The sequence below is a fragment of the Lathyrus oleraceus genome, chromosome 2 (genome assembly GCF_024323335.1).
Source record: "Lathyrus oleraceus cultivar Zhongwan6 chromosome 2, CAAS_Psat_ZW6_1.0, whole genome shotgun sequence".
NCBI lineage: Eukaryota > Viridiplantae > Streptophyta > Magnoliopsida > Fabales > Fabaceae > Lathyrus > Lathyrus oleraceus.
This window is the reverse complement of record NC_066580.1, coordinates 467934600-467959782: the sequence shown is the minus strand read 5'-3', so window position 1 is coordinate 467959782 and position 25183 is coordinate 467934600. Positions and strand designations below refer to the sequence as shown.

The window sequence follows — 25183 nt, the reverse complement described above, 5'->3', positions numbered from 1 at the left end:
GTGTTACAGCTGCCCCTATTCAATCCACTGTGAACCTGTCGATATGAATAGCCTCGGCTTTCAGATGATCAGGATGAAGAGTGATTGAATACCAAGAAACAGACGAACAATTTGCACTCTGATGGGAAAATAATTAACAATGCCAACCAGAATCGGCAAAGAACACAATCTTGAGACAAAAATCCGTTTGGAACGGAGAAAGTCGGCCTGATCACCGAAACAACAACATCAACCTGGATACCAAAATAAATGGTAACGCAGGGATAACCATGGCCTGAACACCACATCCGCTCGGGATTATTATTCTCTCTTCTTTATGCTTTTCTTGAACCCCGAAATTTTCTGATCTTTTCTCCCTTTTTTTTTTTATTTTCTTGAACCCCGAAAATTTTTCTTCCTTTTTTATTTTCATTTTCTTGAACCCCGAAATTTTCTTTTTCGCGAATGATCCCCGATCACTGCATTTGAACCCCGTTCTCCTGTTTGCCAAAATAATGAACCCCATTCTCCAGAAAACACCTCGTGTCTCCTTTTCTCCATTTGAACCCCAGTCGCCTGACGATAACTTGTGATCGCCATTGTGAACCCCGTTCTCCAGAAAATGCCGCAACATCTCCCTTTCTCCGTTTGAACCCCGCTCTCCAGAAAATGTCTCAACATTTCCTTTTCTCCATTTGAACCCCGTTCTCCCATCTCTCGTGATAATTCCGCTGGCAACGTCGGAAATAACACCAAACACCACTCTGAGGGCGACATATCAGAGGGTACACCTTCACAAAAGGAAGGTAACATGTGTAATTCTTCCTCAGAAGACACCCGTAACGACCTCCATTGGCATCCGCCAAAGTCTAAGGTGACACATGAACAGAAGATAATCCTACGGACCTCATCCTGGATACAATCTTCAACTCCAATCTCCATATGAACCCCAGAAAATGCCTCAGCATCTCCTTTTCTCCGATTGAATCCCGATCTCCAGAAAATGCCTCAACATTTCCTTTTCTCCATATGAACCCCGATCTCCAGAAAATGCCTCAACATTTCCTTTTCTCCGTTTGAACCCCGCTCTCCAGAAAATGTCGCAACATCTCCCTTTCTCCATTTGAACCCCGATCTCTAATCTCTCGTGATAATTCCGCTGGCAACGTCGGAAATAACACCAAACACCACTCTGAGGGCGACATGTCAGAGGGTATACCTTCACAAAAGGAAGGTAGCATGTGTATCTCTTCCTCAGAAGACACCTATAACGACCTCCATTGGCCTCAGCCAGAGTCTAAGGTGACACATGAACAGAAGATAATCCTGAGGACCTCATCCCGGATAAAATCTTCAACTCCAATCTCTATTTGAACCCCGCTCTCCAGAAAATGTCTCCACATTTCCTTTTCTCCGTTTGAACCCCGAAAATCGCGCTGATCGCGTAACATCCTCGACTTCATTTCCGTCTCTGTCCGACGGAAAAACTCCTCCAGTATCGCACTACTGAAGAACATTGCTGATCTGACATCATGATGCTAAACTCCTCAGAGTGACCCCTTCAACCAGACACTAACTAATGGCTGGGAAGAAACTCGACGTTTACTGGACATCGAACAATGATGTTTACCTGACACCAAAGAAAGCTCGACCAGACACTTACTGATGACTGGGAGGAAACACGACGTTTACCGGACATCAAACAATGATGTTTACAGGCATCAAACAATGATGTTGACAGGACATCGAACAATGATGTTGACAGGCATCAAACAATGATGTTGACAGGACATCGAACAATGATGTTGACAGGCATCAAACAAGGATGTTGACAGGACATCGAACAATGATGTCGACAGGACATCGAACAATGATGTTTACAAGACACCAAAGAAGACTCGACCAGACATTAACCAATGACCGGGAGGAAACTCGACGTTTACTAGACATCGAACAATGATGTTTACTTGACACCAAAGAAAACTCGACCAGACATTAACCAATGACCGGGAGGAAACTCGACGTTTACTGGACATCGAACAATGATGTTTACTGACACCAAAGAAAACTTGACCAGACAGGGATCGACACGACACTTACTGGTATCGCAAGGATGACATCCACATACGTCCAAAACCAGGCAGACGCTTGCCGGGGGAATAACTGGGAAATATTGTTGCCCCAAAATCACGATGCTGAACTCCTCGGAGTGACACCTCATCATTAAACCAAATCTCAAGCGGTAACCACGGCCCGAGTTGCGCTGATCGCGATCTTCATTTCCATCTCTGCCCGACGGAAAAGTTTCCTCCAGCATCGCACTACTGGGGAATACCTCTGATTAAAACCACGATGCTCAAACTCCTCGGAGTAACACCTTCACCTCTGGGAAAAACCACCTCTCAAACAATAACCACGGTCTGAGACTAGCTTATGCGGGTAATGATGTATGATTGATTTTTTTCTGCGTAATGCTCCATAATCATGGAAATGCTACGCGATTTATTATTTTTCTATGCAACATGCTATGCTTATTCTACATGATGAATGCATAAAAAACAGCCCCCCTCAAGGGACTCTTCTGAGGAGCTCGAGACACTCTGCTGAGGAACTCGTCAATACTTCGATCTCCACCCCGCTGGGGAATAGCACTGCTGCTGCTGGGAAAAGGTAACCCTTGCTGGGGAAAGCCTCCTTTGCACCCCATCCGCTCGGGAAACTGCTGGGGGATAAGAACCACCAACACTCTGTGGGGATACCTCGATCTTCGACTTGCTGAGGATATAAATCTCGACTCTGCTTCGAGAAACCCTCACAGATACCTGACAACTTCACTGGGGAAAAGCTCACAGATACTCTGCTGGGAAACAGCCACCTCCAGGCCTGGCAACTGGGGAAGCACCGATCTGACACCTGCTGGGGATAACCATCCTGACCCTGCTAGGGAAGCGAATGCCACTCCGCTGGGGATTACCCATGCAATCCATAGGTAGAATCAACTCAGCTGGGGATGCAGATATCAGTCCGCTACGGAAACTCATCCAATCCACTGGTAAGATGAACACTGCTGGAGATATATTTCATTGAAACCCGCTCCACTCGGGGAATAGCAACCTTCAGGCCTGGCTGCTGAGGAAACACCGTTTTAAACCTGCCGAAGATAACCATCCTGACTCGGCTAGGGAATCCACAGACCTTGGATCTGCTGGGAATTGGTCCTCTCAGCTCTGCTTGGGGACCTCGCTGGGAAATGAGAAAAGTAGGTACAGAACACCCATCGACCCGTCGAACCATGGTATCCACCTCCCCAATCTCGTATCAGCTTTCCACTTTTGAGAATTCCCAGACTCGTCTGGACCTTTTCTGCCCCATCATCTTGTATTCCCAATCGCTCCGCGCTCGACGGAGAGCGAACTCCTGGGACTTATACAGAAATTTCAATTTTCCGACTTTGAAGAGTCTTCTTGATTAATTCCAAAGGTCGTCGGACGTCTCAACGTCTCTTCGTCGCTTCTCTACCCATCATTCGTCCCTGACTGGACCCTGCGGGGAATTTCTACAGACTTTCCAATCTTCCGATTTTGAAGAGTCTTCTTGATTAAAATCAAGGATCGTCGTACGTCTCAACGTCTTCGTCATCCTTTCATTCATTCGTCCTTGATCGGACTCCCATGGGGATTTGCTTTATCAACAGCTTCCACATCACAACCTGCAAGTGAGTGAAAATACCTAACAGCACCTGCAAAAGAGATCGTTAGATAAAACCGTGCCCCAGGCGTGTCAAGATTTCAACACTTGGGTCACTCAACCTTCCGAATAAGATTTCAAGCTTTCAATATCATAAACATGCATTGGAAGGGACCTGTATGTCTTAAAATGCAAAATTCTTTATCAAAAATATCTGGATGTTTTTGCAATCAAAGCGGTAATGAAAAACAAAAACAAAATTATTTGACTGAATATGCATTTTATTGATATGGAAAAATGTGGCTCAAAACTGAGCAATACAAAGGAAGCAATTCCTGAAAAGAGGTAATTGCGCACAAAAGGAAAAAATCTATCCTAATGGCAATGTGAAACCCGTGATCTCATCGAGTTCCAACTCGGTTACACCCCATATGTCCTCAGACTCTCCATGCTTTCTGCCTTCTAAACAAGACTATTCTGACTGATCGATCCCTACCGGGTATTATCCATGATGTTTTAACCAAAGCGCAAACGATCATGCCAGACGCAGTTGTTCGTTTCAATCCCTCTTTTGCCTGGACCGCCCTTTCGGGTTTTCAGTCCACCAGGATACCCTTTTTTGCCCAAGTCGCCTTTTCAGGTTTTCGACTTGCCGGGTGTACAGTTTTTTTCATTTTATCCCTAATTTTTGCCCGAACCTTTTCTCTGTTTTTTGGTTCGCCGGGATGCCCATTTTTGCCTGGACTAATTTATTCTTTTCGTCCAGCGGGTCTCTTTACACGAAGTATTTTTTAACTGCGTCCGCATTCACAGGGGATGGAAAATCCTCACCATCCATGGTCGTTAGCAACAAGGCTCCACCAGAGAAAACCTTCTTGACCACGAATGGACCTTCATAATCCGGCGTCCATTTGCCCCTTCGATCGTTCTGAGGAGGAAGGATCCTTTTCAGCACCATATCACCTACGTGATATACCCGAGGTCGCACCTTTCTGTCAAAAGCACGCTTCATCCGTTGCTGGTATAACTGCCCATGACAGATGACTGCCAGCCTCTTTTCTTCAATCAGGCTCAACTCTTCATACCGAGTCCTTACCCATTCAGCCTCTTGCAATTTCACGTCCATCAGGACTCTCAAAGAGGGAATCTGAACCTCAACAGGTAGCACGGCTTCCATCCCATATACCAATGAGAAAGGAGTTTGCCCCAGTAGGCGCACCGAAGATCGATACCCAGGATACAAGCTTCATACTCAATCACACCGTCGGTGCATTCGAATGCTAGTCGGGTAGCAAAAGCTTATTCACCTTAACCTCCCCATCAGACATCAGAATCCGTTCAGGTTCGGGGTCAGGCCCCTCCTCCGGGATCGGTTACTCTCAATCTTTCGATCAGAGCACCTCGAGATGTCCTCATCAGGGAACTCAAACATCATCGGTTGATAATCCTCCACGGGTTGCTGGGCGAGGTAATCAGGTCATACACTCCCCTTTATTGCTTTCTGAGGGTATCACAAATCGTATCAATCAAAATCATTGGCCCTTTCGCAACCCGTCCGGTCATTGCTGGCTTCTCAGATATGCACCTGATCAGATCCATCTCGAAATCCACAAAGTGGTATGAACCAGCATATACTGTCTCAGTCGGCGAGCAGCCTATGCCAAAGTACATCAAGTTTTCTCGAACAGTGAATGTATTGTTTCACAGTCGGTAAACTTTTTGCTAAGGTAAATTGCATGCTCTTTTCGACCAGACTCGTCATGCTGACCCACTTCACCTCGTAGACCCCTCGAAGACTGTCAAGTACCAGATTAACAGTCTCTCTCCACAGGGAGGCAACAGAATCGGAGGTTCCTGCAACTTTTCCTTTTATTCTTTCAATGCCCCTTGGCAATCATTATTTCACCTGACCGTTTGATCTTTTTTTTTCAACAGCTTGAACAGGTTCACACGTGGCTGTTAGATGAGATGTGAACCATGACATGTAGTTCAATCTACCTAATAAACCACGAACCTCCTTTCTATTCTCGGTTCAGGCATTTCTTATTTTGTTTTTTTTTTTTTTAAGCAGGATCAACCTCGATTCCCCTCTTACAATGAACCCCATCGGCTTACCGGCCCGCACTCTGATAGTGCACTTGTTCTGGTTCAACCTCAGTTTGAAACGTCTCAACTGGTCCATTCATCTTGGCCAGATCCACCAGATGCCCCTCTTCTGTTTGGGACTTTGCTATCATGTCATCAACATTGCATTCAATTTCATGATGAATCATATCACGAAACAAAGTCCCCATGGCTCTCTGATAAGTAGCACCGGCGTTCTGCTTCTCTAGATGACGGTCTTCTCTCCATGGTAGCTTGTGCATGACGACATCGGTATCCGACCCTGGCATATCCTGACACGACCAGGTGAAGGTACTCACATGCTCTTTCAACAGGGCTACCATTCTGCTCTCGACTCGCCTCTGAAATGGCCCCAATTTTCGCTTCCTTTCTGACCTCGGCGGTATACAGGTTAACAATCTCAACTCGCTCTTCCTGCGGCTGAATCACCTTCTCCTCTTGTTTAAACAACCTGGCTAATTCCAGTAGATCACAATCTTCTTCGCCTTCTTCCTCGGCATGATAGATCGGATTGTCGAAGTCATATGAGGTGTAACCAAATTGTTATCAACGAGATCCGGAGAATTATTTCTCAAAGTCGGAACGAGACAAATCAAAAAGGTGAAAAATGAAAACAAACATTGCCATTTTTATTTGTTTTTAAACTGCAAAAATAAGTGAAAAACAGGGAGCACCGCTTTTAATTGAAAAACATCCGTTTATTTATGATGCAAAATGTTGCAAAATTTAAACATGAGGTGGCCCTTACAATGGACCAATACGTGTCGGGCAACACGCATGGCTTTTCATGCAGATAAAATTGAAAACAGAAAACATTACTCTTCCAGTAGAGTGACAGTGCTGATCCTGTTAGGCCTTCCAGCTTCCTGGTACGCACGATTTTATCCATTGATCAATCTCCCAGTCACTGTCAGTCCTTTCACCTACCGCACAGGCGCGATCCGAATCTATCATTCCAGCACTGATGAATGTGAACATCGGACGACGTCCTCTGTTTTGCTCAGACGAGTCTTGGCCTTCCTGATAGCCAATCCCAAACATATCCGCCTTTACCACGATGTCTATGATTTTTCCCCAGCCTGGGATCCCTCCATTTCTCACCACTTCCACAGCCTGCTTGTAAGAAGAAATGGACGGCTTTTTCTCTTTCTCAACCCCAATGTCATTTTCCACCCTGACGGTTTCAGCTGCCAGACTGGGTGCTTTACACCTCACATCGTCCATTTCTACTTTCATCATCCCTTGAATGGTTTCCCTCATCCTTGCACGCCCCTTTGTGGCGACAGTCGCACAATAGTTATCAACACCAGAGAAAGCCCCACTCTTCATCGGATGCTTCTGGACCACAGGCATTGGATTCTTTAACTGATCCTCATTCGTTTTGCCCATTCTGCTCTTGTCTTTGGACATCACATTCACCCCCATAGGGCCATGCATCGGCATGGGGTTAGCATTAGTATCCGACATCAGCGCAAAATTGATGGCTTTAGAATCCACCAAATCTTGGACCACATGCTTAAAAGCTTTGCAATCCTCAATGTGATGTCCGGGTGCACCAGCATGGAACTCACACCTGACATTCTCATCGTAACTGGCAGGCCTCTGATCAGGTTTCCCTGGAACCAATGTCCTTGGCTGCACCAACCCGAGATCCATCAACCTTTTAAACAGAGAGGCATAAGTCACGGGCGGCTTATCAAAATGACGATCTGTCGTCCTTCTTCTCACTTGGCACCCAGCTTTCTGTGCTCTTCGTGGAGGTGACTGCCGCTGCTGTAGTACAGATGAATTACCAGCAGGAATAGTCAATGCAGCAGCATACGGGTGATAACGATCTTTACCCCTTTTGGCATGCCCTTCACTTGACTCAACCTCCTTCTTGTACTGAATACCGCCAGAGGGCTTCCCTACTCCAGACGATAGAGCATCTCCCCGGGTTTCCCCCATTCTCAACCAGTTTTCAATCCTTTCCACCTTCTCGGCGATCACTTTCTGCCCCAAGGCAAGCCCTTGCACAACACTGAACAAATCCCTCACCATCTCTTTCAATTCGATAAGGTCGGCGTTGGGAAGATCCATCAGTTTGGATTTGTTGCCCCTAGCAGGATATCTGAGCAAACGAGCTATGCGCACCGGTTGACACCTACAAAACAGCAAACGGGTTAATATGCATGAATGCAACGTCTATCCATATGAGGAAGCTTCTGTCCTTTGATCCTGGTTTCATCGAGACACATAACATTTTGACATCCACATTTTGAAATTCAAGATGTCTCTCAACCAGATTCTCAATCAATAATTCTCCCCATATGGCTAGACGTAAGTTTGATGCAGATGAATGCAAAATGATGCAGATGTATGAATGCAATGCATTGTGCCATCCTCCAAGTCATCTGATCATCTGCACTCTGAACCACAGCCCCGATCTCTGAACTGATCACAACCATCTGAGGGCGAAAATGTAACCACAAATCCGACTCAAGGGTTCCGAAATAAACGGAAGAAAGATACATCAGCATCATCATCAAACCATCTCTGAGCTGATACCCATAACCATCTGAATCGGCCCGGGGAATCCTGAAATAAACGGATCCCCACTGATAAATAATTCGGACAGCACTCCGGCGTCTCGGCAATAAATGACCATAAATCCGACTTATAAATATAACTCTGATCAGCGGAACCATTAGTCACCATCAAAGTCACCATCTGAACATGCATCTGAAAGAATCACCCTCCCCTCACAGGTAAATTCTAGTCAGGTCACCCTAAGGCGGATAATAGTCTCGACAATCGGGCAGAGATACTCAATGGGTTTGCCCTTTCGGGTGTGCCATTGTAGCTCCCTTAAGATCGCCTAAACCAAAGATCCGGGAAATGATCGGTCACCAGAGTCAACAGTTCAGATGAAGTAACTCAACCAAAGTGGAATACCCACAGAGGCAAGCACTATCAAATGAACCTCGTCCGGCTTGTGGTACATCACGCCGCCAGGCACATATTGACCTAACATGAAAGAGGCGACATGAGACCACACTAATCCTAGGTGTATACTCGGGCTTGGGTTTTAGCCCCCACTCAGAACACCCACCCCAAAACAGAGGAACCACCTGCACAGAGGACGGCAACATGATAGTATGATGCATGCAAATATTTATGCAAATATATACACAGGTTAGAATAATAAATGCAATAAATAAAGCAAAACAAGCAACCTACACTATCCTAAAACGCTAGGAAGGACTCGCTTAGGGAAGATGGACCAGCACAGGTCTACATCTTGATTCCCCAGCAGAGTCGCCAGCTGTCGCATCCGCGAAAAACAACCGGCGGGCTAAAACAAAAACACAAACAGAGCCGCCACTGCGCGTTATTTATCCCAAGATAGGGAAAGGAAACGCTCAGAGAAACCTGGAAAAAGCATGGTCTCGCGACCAAAGAGAAAGGGTACGGGAGTCGGTTACGCAAGGGGAAGGTATTAGCACCCCTCACGTCCGTCGTACTCAACGGGATCCACGCTCTAAGAAAAGAAAAGGTTGCTAAACATCACACACACACACGCCAAAAACAACACAGGTGGGGTTAAGAGGAAGAGAGCTCGATAGGACGTCGCATCCTATGCCTACGTATCTCGTCTGGAACGAGAATCAGAGCTGCCGTAGTTTGGCTCACGCACGCCAAACAAGACACACACACCCACAGGCAAACCTGGAACCCGAATGCCAATCGCTGGACTTACATCGGCTTCCGAACCAAACAAACACAATCAGGATACGTACAGCCAATCGCTGGGCTTACGTTCATATCCTGACACACAAGCAGATTAACAAGCAAACACACACAAAAAGAAAAAAAAGTGTCCGGAGAGACCTCGCGCGGTCTCCTGCCTACATACCTCGTCTGGAACGAGGATCAGGGCGATGTAGTTCCCCTGAAAGGGAAAGGATGAACATGCAAACTAGTAGGGAGTCGGGAACTCGAGCCTACAAGTCATCAAGCAAGCCAAAAGAGACGCTGAGACGTCAGAAGAAACTGCACACACAGACTAACAGGGAGTCGGGAACTCGAGCCTGATAGCTGCCAAACAAAACACACGCAAAAAAGAAAAGGGTGCCCGGAGAGACCTCGCACGGTCTCCTGCCTACGTACCTCATCTGGCATGAGGATCAGGGCGACGTAGTTCCCCTGAAAGGGAAAGAAATTCTAGCCAGAAACCAAGGGGAGACACACTACCAGGGAGCTGTACTCGAGCCTAGTGTTATCATGCATCATTGCCCTACGTTGAGGTTTCTACCTACTTGCACAACTGCAAGCTAATCCTATCCAGGAAGAAAGCAAGCATACAAGCATACAAGCAAACAGAGCAAACAAATATTCACAAAGCACACACTATAACCAGTCAAGTGGGCTCAAACAATGGGTTTGACTGCCGAAGCAAGTCATCTGTACATGGGTAGTGTTCGCTCTTAACCTTGCCATTGCGGGGCTAAGGTGAAGCAGATGAAAGGTGAGTGAAGGTTAGACTTCACAGCTCTTATCCCTGATCAGGGAGAGCTTCAGACAAAGGAGCGTGGGTCCAGAATGGAGGGACCCTTCTACGCTCAAGACTCTGACTCGATTGTGCAACAGCACAAGATCTTGGGTTTGTGTCCCAATGCATCAACACACAGCCGTGTGAGCAGAGGGACGACTCAACAGAATAGTGGGGGATAGATTGCATATCCCTTTGATCCACCAATTGCCTCATAGAGGTCTTTACCTGCTTGGCACAAAAAGTAAACAACCACAAACATCGCCTCTTAAGGAGGACTTCAGACAGTTGTCTGGCCAAGTAACAGGCCAGGTCTTCCAGACTACATGAAGAATAGAAAGTCTACCTCAACTGGTTTAAAAAACCAAGCAGCAGCAAGCAAGTTCTTAAAGAACTGTAAGCGACTAAATGTACCTGAAATCAATCAAGTATCATCAGTACTCAGACAAACCAACAGTAAACAGCAAAAGTCAATCTATACAGACAACACAAATTAATGCACATAAGTGCAAGCCATGAGCTCAAGCTTAAGCATCAAACCTACAACACAAAGTCATGTTAGTGGACAACATCAAACAAATTCAATTTTCAATTTCCATTTCTCTCCTTAAGCCTTTTGCACTTTTAACCTGAAAATCCAAACCAAATGTGAGAAACTAGACCACTAGGCCAAGCCTAGGGTCCAAATGGGATAAAAAATTCTAAACAGCAAGTACAAACCAACCAAAATCAAATTAAAACAATTCAAAAGCAAATGCAATTGGTCCCATGCTCATATCATTCACCATTATCATTTCATGCACAATTTAACATCAATCATGTAATTTGCAACTTCAAATGACCAAACAGAACTATCTCACTCAAAAGCATACCAAATCAATTCAATTAATTCCACAAAAATTCACACCTAAACAGGACATATTCAATGTATGGCATGTCAATTTTCAGCTCAATTGGACAAAAGAAAGTAGGTCAATGAAAATCAATAAGTCCAGACACATTTATACAAGCCAATTCAAGACATCAACATAAGCATCAACTTCCATAATTCATAAAACAGTGACAACAATTAAGAAATGAATGGGATCAAAACTATGATGTCCTATAATGTGTCTATAATCCACATATCAAATTTCATCTTCATCCAATACACTATGAGAATTTCACAAAAGAAATACAAACATGTGTCACACAATGTTGCAAAATGAACCAACAGAGAAGAAAATTATCAATCAATTTGAAAATGCAACCAAAAATCCCAACAAAATTCACATGTTATCTTGACATATCACTGATCATTCATGCAAAAAATTGGAGCAATCAAACATTTCTAGGCCAGGCAAATAAAATCAGAAAGATGACCTAGCTTGGTGTGACACAAATTGTCACACCTCTAATAAAAAAATCATATCTAACCATCCAAGTATCCAAAAATCATAAACTTTACATGGAAATCACCATCAACATGTCCAGAATAAGCACAAAAATTTTCATTCATTTCTTTAAAGGTATGAGCCTTTCATGATAGATATGGTGAAACACGCAAAAAATGTACACAAGTCAAAGATCAATAGGCCAAGTCAAAATTTCTCCAAGCACAACTTATGTTATCATGCCTATAAAAAACTAGACAGAATTATGAATCCAACAAAAAAAGTCTCACTAATTTTGGACTAGAAATGAATTTTTTATGATTTTTTTAAGTTTGTTAAATTATGTGATAATTATTTAGAATGAATTAAAATGATTTATTAAGTCCAATGGCGATTTTGTAAATAACGATTCCAAGGCCAAAACGACACAGCCTCATTAATGTGTTGTCACGCTGTGGTTGGCTCAGCTTCCGCGGGAAACAGCTTTTGAACATTGCCCTGCGAATTGACGGATCAAACAGGAAACAAATCCAGAAAATTCATGTTCTTCGCGCCTTCAAATGTTCTTCATCTCCAGCCATGGCCATGAACGAAACTCAACGAAAATGGACGAGCGAGATACCGTTGGAACCGTCTCTCAACCTAGGTCACAAATATGCTAACGATTTTGCCTAACTCTCACTATATCTCACGGATCGAGCATTTAAAGAAACTACATCAAAACTTCAAATCGAAATAACTCAATCAATAGCTAACCAAATCCAAAACCAAGCATAGCACTATGATCTACACTGAACACACTACAAAACACATATCTCAATTTAAGCAATAGCGAGATTCGGATTGGCACCTTAGATTGAAGACAGTGATGAATTTGTGTGTATTTGGATGTGATTCTTCAAAACAGATGAAGAAGAAGGTTGAGGAAGGTGAATAGAACTCGTAGCTAAGCTCAATGTTGATCCAAGTGAAAGCAATCTCAATTTGCCATGGTTATGCTCCCTTGCAACAGTCACGATTTTGATGGTTCCTTGCACCAAATCACCAAAACAGTCCAAGCTAATGATCCATGGAAGATGAAGCAAAAGGAATTTCGCAAAATGATTGAGAATTGATGAAGATTGATGAGAAAAAGTGATGAAGCTTTTTGGAGAATTTGAGAGGTTCTTGGTGAAATTCTGTTACAGACCTTGGTGAATGTGATTGTCCTTTGCAATTCAGTTACAATTAGGATTAAATACTCATACCTTAATCACCTCTTAATCACCAATTAGCAAAAAATGCATTTGATTAGCATAATGTTAAACTTAAGGCAAGGGCAAAAATGACTTTCCACATTAGGCCACATGACAGCAAGGTGACAGCTCAGACACCTTCTAAATGCCATTTGGAGTGTGTTGGCTTTGGTCTCATGTTAATTGGCTTTGTATTTCTCATTTTCACTATGCCATGCCAAAAATGCATTTAAAGTGAGAGTTCAAAAATAGCCTAGCCAAAAATTGATCCTTGACAGTTCATGACAGTTCAAACCACTTCTATTTGGCAAATGTGATGTGTTGCAAAAACTCCCATTCCAAAATTCCAATTATTTCTCAAGTTGGACCATTTTGCCCTTGGATTTTAATTAGTGCACTTGAAAATTGACCTTTTGCATTGACCATTTTTGATGAATTTTGATTATGCACCATGAAAGTACATGTGAAATGGAGTTTGCTCATAAAAAGATCATCCATTTTGGACATTCCATGTGAAAGTTATGCCACTTTGATTATAGGTCTTTTTTGAAATTGAATGGACCATAACTTGCCAACCATACATGGAAATTTCAAGTTCTTGGACTTTTTGGAAAGGTGAGACCAAGATCTACAACTTTCATGTTGAACAAATTTTCATTTGAAGCTTCCTTGGACATGTAATTTTGTGGTCAAAAACTTTCCATTTTCGGAAACTTCCATTACAAGTCACTTTCTATTTTTGGCAATTTTTGTTCTGACTTTATTTTCTCCATTCTTGAGCTTTGACATGTCAAATAACACTTGTTCCAACATGAATGAAGTGTATCCAACTCTCTCCCACCTCCAAATCCATAAAATCAAGCACAGTTGACCACAGTTGACTTTTTCAACTGATAGATGAATTTGGCAATGCACTGATCAATCTGAGCCCCAATCTTCTGATGAAATGGCTCAAGGGTGAAACCCTAGCCTCAATAAGCACAATATAATCATGAAATGATCCTCATATCCATCATAGGCCCCATCTCCTGCACAAACCCTAATTGGCCCAATGCAACTGATTAGGGTTGACCAGTGGTCAAAACCCTAATCTCAAGGTATATGCTTCAACACTTGAATCTTCTGATGATAAACCATGATGATGATAATGAATCATTTCAAACAAGATGAAAACCAATCTCCTTGAGAATCACAAAACCCTAATTTGGACCTCCACATCCTCAGATGATTACTGACCAGTCCAATGAAACCCTAGCTTGCACATAACCTCCTATCCTCTGATCAAGACTTGGGAGGATAACTTGCACAATGTAACCACAGGATATGCAATATGCAATGCCTAATGACCTAAAAAATGATATGCAATATGTTAAGCTAGTCCCAAGAGAGGAGGGCAAATTTTGAGGTGTTACAAGAGAGAGAGAGAGAGAGAGAGAGAGAGAGAGAGAGAGGAATGGATTAAAGGCATGTTGAGAAAGAGTTCTAATAATCCCTCATTGAGTAAGCTTTCCACCATCTCTACCTAACCCAAGCACGCACGAAAATCCATTAGAGGCGATCTAATAACCTTTATTTTTCTCTAGAAAGCACAAAGATCCTTTACCATTCACACAAATCACTCAAGCAGAGTATTGTGCAACCCTCGCAAGTAGACTCTCACCCCCTCTATTCTACTTTTAGAGAGTGTGATTGGAGTTTATCATGGGACCCAATAAAACTAACCTAAAGTGTCGTTCCTTTGATTTGCTGCATTAGGTAAAATAACATTGGTAGTACAAGATGTAGTTTGGTTGAGAGGCATTATGCGGGACAAGATGTTTCAACATAAGTGCATCATCTGACCTCAGTCTGTAAGCCATGTTTAATTAGTAAATATGAACATGATTATGTCTGATTCTAGAGGTTATTACAAAGAGTTGGTTCAGACAACTTGTTAAGCAAGATGTCTTTAACATGTTATATGACATTTGGGCGCGTGTTTTCACATACTGCATCCTGTAATCACTTTAATATTTGGCTAGAAATTTTGCGTTAATTCTAGTACGATCAGGAGATTACTTTTGGGAGAAAATTGTTAATCCAAATCAGCTTGGAAAAAGATTTTATTAATCCATGAGTTTGAAGAAGATTTAATTAGGTATGGTTTAATTAAAAAGATGTAGATTTGGTTTGATTGGATTTGCATTAAAGAAAAATATTTAATTGGATATGCTTCCAAGGAAGATTTGATTAAGTTTTATTTAATCCAAGATTTGCTGAAAGTGATATACAAAGATATTGATTGAAGTTTTAATTAAACAAATATTCCATAAAGATATTTTATTGTATTTGTTTTAATTACAAGATTTGGATTTGCACTTGATGAAACAATCTCCAATATCAATTAAGATGATTTAAAAGTGTGGTTCAGTTTTTGCACGAGATTTATTCTGAATCCTCTACTTGAGAAGTTGGAATTGTGATGTGTATTAACTAAAGATTTTATTTGATTTGTTCAAGATTCTGAATGTTGTTACGTGGACATATGTCAAGCCATATATTCCACGAGTCTCTGACTGTTACTTTGTATCAATTTAGGATCTCAATCTTCCTAATAAATATTTGATTGATTATGAGAGTTTTGGGAGGATGTGATATGAATCAAATAAAACAAGAATAATCAAGATATTTAGATTGGAAGTCATAGTTATTAAAGATTGGTTTCATGTTCCTTTTACAAGTCCAACCGGATTCATGACCTAAACCCTTATGACTTTTGGAGCTAGACATTTTTGGCTATATAAGGAGTATGTCTCCTTTGTGAAGACTCATACCTCAAGAGTAAATATCTACTCATTAGGAGAGTTTTGTTTTAGTTGGTCTTTGTTTTTATTTGTATTTGGTACACTTTATTCATGTGCTTCAAATCAAAACTGTCTTAATCGAGTACTGAGTTATAAGGTTGTTATTCCATCTATCTTATTATTGTATTGATCACTAGGGTAGTGATTGAGAGAAAGTGAAAGGGGTCTCTTATTCAAGGGGAACCTGAACGAAACTTCATGGGTAGTATTAGGAAAGTGTCTCAGCAGATGTCCCAGACAAGGTGTCTGGCATTGAGATTGAAACTATAAAATTTGAGGAAACCACTATCAAAAAAGTACCATCCATCAGAATTCAGATGGATCATCCTATTAATAATTTCATAGGAAAACCGAATGAATGGGTCATCACCAAATCCATAAATATGATTTCCAACTCATGCTTCATCTCGAATATTGAACCTAAGAATGTCAAAGAAGCATTAACTTATGAATTTTGGATAAATGATATGCAAGAGGAACTGTGTTAATTTATAAGGAATGAGGTATGTGAGTTTGTTCCTAGACCTTAAGATATGAACGTCATTGGTACCAAGTGGATTTTCAAGAACAAATCTGATGAAAGTGGTAATGTGACAAGAAACAAGGTAGGGTTAGTGGCTCAAGGGTACACTCAAATTTAAGGAGTGGATTTTTTATGAGACTTTTGCTTCAGTTGATAGACTTAAGTCCATTAGATTACTGCTAGTAATTTCATGTATGATAAAATTCAGATTGTATCAAATGGATGTTTAAAGTGCTTTTTTGAATGGTTATCTTAATGAATAAGTTTATGTAGAGCAACAAAAAAGGTTCATTGATCCCATTTTTCCATACCATATGTACAAGTTAAAGAAAGCTCTTTATGGTCTAAAGCAAGATACAAGAGCTTGGTATGAAAGGTTAATAAGGTTTCTGGTCAACAATCGCTACAAAAGAAGAGGAATTGATAAAACTCTATTTATAAATATAGTTGGAGGAAAACTCAGGGTAGCATAGATTTATATTGATGACATTGTATTTGGTGAGATGTCAGACTCTATGGTGGAACATTTTGTCCAACAAATGAAGTCTGAATTTGAGACGAGTCTTGTAGGAGAACTCACTTATTTTCTTGGTCTTCAAATTAAGCAAATGGAAGACAACATTTTTGTATCTCAAAAGAAAGTATGCTATGAGTATAGTGAAGTAGTTTGGCCTTAACAGTTCTATCCATAAAAGAACTCCTATTTCTCTCATGCGAAAGCGACAAGAGATGAAAATGGAGTTCATGTTGATCAAATCTTATAGATTAGGATGATTGGAAGTCTGATCTACCTCATAACTAGTCGATCTGACATCACATTTTCTATAGGTGCGTATGCTAGATATCAAGAAAAGTCCAAGACCAATTATCTTTCTCCAGTGAAGAGAATTTTGAGGTATATCAATGGGACATGTGACTATGGTATTCTCTACTCACGTGAAACTAACCCAATTGTAATAGGGTATTGTGATGTTGATTGTGCTGGAAATGTATATGATAGAAAGAGCATATTTGGTGGATGTTTCTTCCTTGGAAACAACTTAATATCTTGGTCCAGCAAGAAGTAAAATTATGTCTTGTTGTCTTCTGCTGAAGCTTAATATATTGTTGCAACGAGCAGTTGCACTCAATTGCTATGGATGAAACAAAGTTTGAAGAAGTATAAATATGAGACAAGATGTTATGACATTATTCTGTGATAATTTGAGTGCTATAAATATTTCAAATAATTTGGTTCAACATATTAGAGTCAAGCGCATTGAAATTCGCCATCATTTCATTAAGGAGCTTGTTGAAGATAAAGTTGTAGCTCTTGAGCACATGGAAACTAAAAAACATTTGGATGACATTTTTCACTAAGGCATTGGATGAAGTCCAGTTTGAAAAGTTAAGGGGTGGTTTGAGTGTTTGCATATGTGATAACCTATAGAAAGTAAAGTTTAGGAGACGTGCAAGAAGACCAAGAATGTATCTCTCTCTTATTCTCTATGGTGCACGTAAAATAAGGCTAATTTTATGTTATTCAAACTCTCTATTTATCTGGTCCTTCGTTACAAGCAAGATCAACCTTCAACTATTCTTATCTTGCTCTCGGAAAATTTCTCTCTCTCTCTCTCTCTCTCTCTCTCTCTCTATCTATCTATCTATCTATCTATCTCTCTCTCTCTCTCTTATCCCTTAAGTGCTTAGTTTGTTCACCATGAGTCAAAATTTTGAGAGTCCAAAGATGTGTTCCTCTAACAAAGGAACTAATATCAGCAAGTCTATTGATAGATTTTTTTAGGCGTAGAAAAAAATACCAAAGGAGTTGATTCCACTTCTTATGCAAAAGTTGTGGATTCACACGGTGGGCCATCAATTGGAACACCTGTGACTGAGAGGACATCTATGAAGATCGTGTAGAAGGAACAAATGTAAGAGAGTGACTCAGATGTTGGTGAAGAATAGGTTACCTTCATGAACTCAAGAGGATGGACTGAAGATAAAACCTAAATGGGCATGAAGACTTGACTCCATGTGTCTTTGCGTAGTTTGTTTGACCCTTGTATTTAGACATGCTTTGTTTCTTAATTTTGGATCTATAATGGCTTTGTTGCTAATATCTATGTATATGCTAACATACTAACCTCTGTGCTGACTGAATGATTCTTCTAAGAAACACCTTTGACAAATTGTGGCAAAAAGGGGGAGTAATGGTGTGTGTAATGGAGTAGTGTGACTACTAACTTGACTACTGACTTTATGGTGTATAAGGTTCAACTTATATATCCTTTTGTGCTTAGTAGTGACTGATGTTCTGATTAGTACTAAGTGATGTTCTGAGAGCTCGCATACTGAAGCATTTGACCTGACATCAGGCACTCAACCCTGTTTGATTGTGTGTGCTGATATCTTTGTATGTTATTAGTAACTTCTGACCTTTGACTATCGAATACTAACTGTGTTTCCATGCATGACTAAGATATCATGATGATTGCATGTTAACTATTTATGGGAGCATTATTGTCAACTGACTGATGTGTAACAACTGTTATGCTACTGATATGCACTTCTTTTGTTGCTGCTGATGTATGCTCTGAATGGATATCCTTTTTTCGATGGTGTGTGTGTTATGAGTATGGGATTCCTTTGATACACAATTGTATTTTTGCTTTGAAGAGTTGTTTTTCCAAAATTTCCAAAGGGAGAGATTGTTGTTTGTTAAGGATCATTAACACCCATGAGGAAATATATGTCGAACCTTCATCGAAGGTGTTGGTGTAAGCCCTAGAAGCCAATAGTTTTATTAGAACTTGGTACTTGTATAAAATTATTTATTAATTAATAGACACTTCTTTATTATGTTTATTTTTTCCAAAATAATAAAGTCTCTCAAATAGCTAGTCCGTTTAATGAAATGTTAAGTGTGACTTAATCATGAGATCCCATTAAACATAAGGACATTATTCTTAAAGTATCCATAGTCAAGATTTATAATGATTAGGGATAACATTAAAGCATTAAGACTATTATCTGGATAGGCTAATGATCACATCTCATGGATCATGGATAAAGAGTTATCATGTGGTAACGTAGGTATGCATATTAGGAGTAATATTTATAATGGATTGACCTGATATGAGAATAATACATAGAATGTTATGCAAAGTGTCATAAGTTATTCTCATACTAATAGTGGTGTATACCACCCTTCGACTTGAAACCAATATGGATGCTAGATATGGAGTTGAATACATTTATTATTGATCAAACATGTTTGTAACTGGATGACAATAAAGATAGTTGATGGGTACTCCACAAAGTATGTCGAGAGACATGAGTGACCTAGATGAAATTTTCTCATCCTACATAACAGGATCAATGTCTAAGGGCCCAGTATTGAACTGGATAAGGGTGACATAATTTATGCCTTGTGTTCAATATAGACATAAGGAAAGGGGGGGTAATTGTACACACAAGTATTATCACGGAAAGTTTTTGTCAGGACACATGAAATTTTCGTGACTTGGGTAGTAGTGATGTGTTGCTAGATACCACTCACTATTTATTATATTAAGTGTGTGATTTAATATAATTACCAACGTCGTGAGAACCTACAGGGTCACATACATAATGACAAATTGATGAGAGATATAATAAATAAGAGAATTATGGAACATCATAAGGTACGGTGCGCTTAAATGAATTCTCTCTCACTCGCTCTCTCTCTCTATCTATTTCTCTCTCTCTCTCTCTCTCTCTCTCTCTCTCTCTCACTCACTCTCTCAAAGTATTCATTCGTAGAAGCTAGCATTGATATTGGAGACACTTTGTTCATGTGGACTGAGTAGAGGTGTTGTTCTTCGTTTAACACTCATGATCATTCCTCTGATTCTGCATCAAAGGTTCTAATCTCCACAATAGGTAATCGTTCTATCTCTGATCATGCATCATTTATAAGGATCAACTAAAGGGAACAAAATTTCCTCTTTGTTTTTTACTGCTATTTGCCTTCAGAAGAATACTTGCCACCATATGAGGAAATATATAATATACCTTAACTAAAGGATCCTTACTTACCATGAGGCAATTAACATTGAATCTTCATTAAAGGATCCTTTTTTCCCATGAGGACATATGCGCTTGATCTCCACTAAAGGATCAATGCCCTGGAAACTTTACACTTGAGGGACTCACCTCAATCAAGAACCTTGCATAGAAAAGGAATCATAAATCTTCGAGAATTATCCGACGAATTATGACAAATCCAAGCTACATGAAATCAATTGCCATAAACGTTGTGAAACTCAAAGAGAATGATTGTTGAAAGGGTTGAAACGGCCAAGACAAGAAGGGGAAAATAAGTTATGCGGTCCATTATATTCTTGAAGAGCTCACCCTCTAAAGTATTCCCTAAGGGACTCACCCCTATATAATCTTGAGGGACTTGTCCTGGGTATCTTTAGGGGAACCAACAAAATATTTAAAATGACAATACGCCAGAGTTAAATAACTTCACCCTTTCCAATGCCTCGTGCATGAGGGACTAAGGATAGAGATAAAGATAATCTAGTGGGCCTAAAAGGAATTAAGGGGGAGAACTTTGGAATTAAGCGTGGTGGCCCAAGGGGTCATGAGTATAGCAGGTCTCCAAAGCATATAAAGCAAGGTGGTCACCCAAATAACTAGTTGGGCTTAAGACAAAAACCACAATCTATCTCATGCAATACACATGGTGTCTTAGGAAAAAAGGTTGAGGAATGTGAATTGAGGGTAAAAATTATCCCCCCCACGATTGAGGGAGACTTGGTGTCCTCCACTTCATGTTTCCTGGGAGTCAAGGGAAAATCTCCACCTGGTTTTCTAGCTCATAACAAAATGATTTTCTATTAAGGTCTCAATCCCATAATCGAGACTTTTAATTTGTGTCCCTCAAGTGATACTTTTAAGTCGAGTCCCTCAAGCGATACTTTTAAATCGAGTCTCTCAAGTGATACTTTTAATTTGAGTCTCCCAAGAGATACTTTTAATTTGAGTCACTAAAGCGAGACTTTTAAGTCAAGTCCCTCAAGTGATACTTGTAACCCAAGTCCTTCAAGAGAGACTTTTAAATCAAGGTCCTCAAGAATTATATGAGGCGATTTCAATTTTATGTTATTTGTATTCTTTCCCTTTGAGTTTATTTAAGAAATTATTAGTTTTGTGGATTTCACGTTGTTCATTATTATAGCGCCTAATCATTGTGGCATGTTTCACCTTAAGGCTTAGGCTTGATTGCATGAGGAGGTGGCAACGATTCCTTGTTTGATGATGAATGAGTAGTCAAAGATCCTTTTATAGATGTTTAGTGATGTATTTCCTCTTAGGGTGGTAATTATTTCTCTTTGAGGACCCATCATTAAAATTGCTTCTTATTGCAGCAAGGATTCTGTTTTTGAGGATCTTGCATTCACATTTTCCTCTTAGGGCGGAAAATATTCCTTTTTAGGATCTAACACTCACATTGCCTTTTAGGGAAACCTGAATTTCTTTTTGATGATCTAGTATTCACATTGACTCTTAGGGTGTCAAGGACTCTTTTTGAGGATCCAACATTCACATTGCCTCTTAAGGCTACAAGTATTCTTATTTTAAGATCCATCATTCACATTACCTCTCAGGGAGTCAAAGATTCCTTTTTGAGGATCCAACATTTACATTGATTCTTAGGGAGACCAAGGATTCCTTTTTAAGGATCGATCATTCACATTTCCTCTTAGGGCGACAAAGATTCTTTTTTAAGGATCCAACATTCACATTGCCTCTGAGGGCGATAAGGGTTCCTTTTTCAAGATCCAACATTCATATTACCTCTTAGGGAGACAAGGAATCTTTTTTTAGGATCAAACATTAATTTTGGTTTCTTTAAGATGGGGATCCCTTTTAAAGGTCCCACTTCTCTATGGAAATATGTTACTCTACTTATGATATTTAGATCAATACAATTTCGAGAAAGTTTACACATTGGCAGGTCAAACGCCTCTTGCCATAAGAAAAAGTAAATGTATAATGATAATATATATCAGGTTAACTGAGTTCCACGTCCTATGGATGAGTCTTCCATCCATCTTTATGAGTTTGTAGGCGCCGTGAGGTAATTTTTGACATAAATGATATGGACCTTACTAGTTAGTATGTAGTTTTTCCAAGCGAGCTGGTACAACAACCTGCTTGAGCATGAGATCACCCTTTTGCATTTCCCTTGGGACCACCATGGATTTATACATTCTGGAGGCCCTTTATTTGGATATGAATTCTCTTATATGGGCGACTTCATGGGTTTTGTCAAACAGGTCGACTTCACATCTAAGCATTGCCTCATTTTCCTCTTCATTGAATTGAGTGTGCTTCCATGTAGGCGTATCGATTTCGACCGACTGCATGGTGTCTACTTTGTATACCATAGTTAACGAATTTTATTTGGTGGTTGAATGGGGAGTGGTGTGATATGACCATAATACTTCGTGGATTTTTCGGCCCACAACCCCTTGTGTCATCTAACTTTTTCTTTATTCCACCCAATGTCACCCTATTCTTCGATCGGCCTGCCCGTTTTCCTAAGGGTGAAAAACCAAGACAAACTTTGTTTGTATCCCCCGGTCTTGGCAGAAATTGACCATGACTGAACTCACAAATTGCATGCCATTGTATCAGATAATGACACTAGGTAGGCCAAACCTGCATATGGTATGCTGCCAATATAAGCAAAGAACTCTTTCTGGCGTGATCTTAGAGACGACTTCTGCCTCTATCAACTTTGTGAAGTAGTCAATTCCAATGATCAGGAACTTTAGTTGCCAAATTCCAGCAGAAAAATGACCTATTATGTCCACCCACTTGTAAAATAGCCATTACGATGTAATAGAGTGAAGAATTTTGGCTAGCATGTGATGTAGCTTATAATGTTTTTGGAATTTGTCACATGTTTTGATGATTTATGCACTATCCTTCATCAGAGTGTTCCAATAATAACCCATTTGAAGCCATTTGTGCACAAGGGGAGACCATCCCTATCTTATAGAGCTTCCCATACATCATAGTGTATTTTGCTTTGCATTTTCGAATTTTATTCGCTTCTAGCTCGTCTGATGGAAGTACGTCAAATAATAGATAGCATATTATGGGTGCCATCCAAGTTGCGGTCTGGGAAACTTCAAGAGTATTGTTTTCCTCTGACTAAATGCTAGGGGCGACAAAATTTTCTTGAATGAAAGTATGATTATGGCCTGATCTTTTGGTGTTGGCGAGCTTGGGGAGAAGATAAGCTCTAGAGTTTTCCCCTATATATATATGTTATCTTAAAATATTTGAAACATTCAGGTGTACCTTTTTTAGATATTTGATCAGATGGGGCTCATTTGCTTGATACTCATCGGCAATCTGATTCACCACCAACATTGAATTGCTCATGGCCTTGAGGATTAAAGAGCCCATCTCTATGGAAAATACCATATCGGTGATAATGGCTTCATACTTTTCTTAGTTGTTGTTGGATTTGAACTCAAACTTCAAGGACTATTATATCAGGATGTCGTTTGGTCCCTCCAACACTATTCATGTGCCACTTCCTTTCAGGTTTGAGGCATCGTCCATAAATAGTATCTATATATGGGGGAGTTTCCTCACTTTCTAGAGAATGAAACAAGGTCGCGAATTCAGCCAACACTTGTGATTTGATGCTCCATCTGGGTATGTATGAGATAATATGTTCAAATAACTCCATTGACCAGGACATCATCCTTCCTACGAGATTCAACATCTTCAAAACTTGGCGAATGGGGTAATTAGCATTTACCATGACAATGTGCCCTTGGAAGTATGGTATGAGTTTCCTCGTAGTTATCATAACCGCCAAGGCTAGTCTTTCAATCTTCTTGTATCTGGCATTGATACCTTTGAATACTTTGATCATGAAATATAAGGGTTGCTCAATTTTTTTTCCTGGGACGAGTACAAAGCTCATTGCTTGATAATTAAATGACAAACATAGATAGATGGGTGCATTAGCATTTAAGAGTGTCAATATGGGTGGTGTCACCAAGAAGGCCTTCTGATTGGTGAGTGCCTCGTCGCACTCTCTAGTTCATTCTAATTTCTCCTTCTTCTCCAATGTGGCAGAAAAAATGAAATGCCTTGTCACTTTCACACGGAAGAAAACAGATAGAGCAACTAAATACCATGTTAGTCTTTGATCCCTTTTAATAATGGAGGGGCTTCTCATGATGATGATATTTTAACACTTTTTTGGGTTTTCCTTTATCTCTGTCTTTGTTAACATAAACCTCGGGAATTTTACTGCCCGCACACCGAAAGAGCACTTGGCGTGGTTTAAGTTCATGTTATACCTCCTAGCTGACTTCAGGATGTCTTCCAAGTCCTCACATTGGATTTCTCTCCATGAAGTCTTCACAATAATATCATCGACGTGGGCCTCTAGGTTTCACCATATAAGCTTTGAGATTATTGCATCCATTAATCTTTGGTAGGTGGTGTATGTGTTCTTCAGTCTGAAACGCATGACATGATAATGATAATTGCCATGGTTGGACATGAATGTTATTTTAGACACATCCATTTTTATTTGATTCTATCCTGAGTGGGTATCCATGAAATTCAAGATCTTATTTCCAGAGGACCCATCAACCAGCTGGTCAATGTTGGGTAGTGGATATGGGTCCTTAGTCAAGCATAGTTCAAGTTAGTGAAATTGACACACATGCAGCATTTGCTTGACGAGTTTCAGACCAAGACCACATTAGCCAACTAGGTTGGATACTTAATCTTATTTATGAAGCAAAATTCCTCAATTTCTCAACCTCATCATCAATAGTCTCCCGACTCTCCTCTCCTACCTTACACTCTCTCTAAGA

At 40.5% G+C, this 25183-nt stretch overlaps 1 protein-coding gene across 1 annotated transcript in view; it reads left to right on the top strand.

Moving 5' to 3' along the window:
* The window catches only part of LOC127123766 (uncharacterized), a gene marked incomplete at its 5' end in the record, with an annotated part of 66873 nt that overhangs the window by 22197 nt on the left and 19493 nt on the right, over positions 1-25183 (top strand). The window lies entirely within an intron of this gene.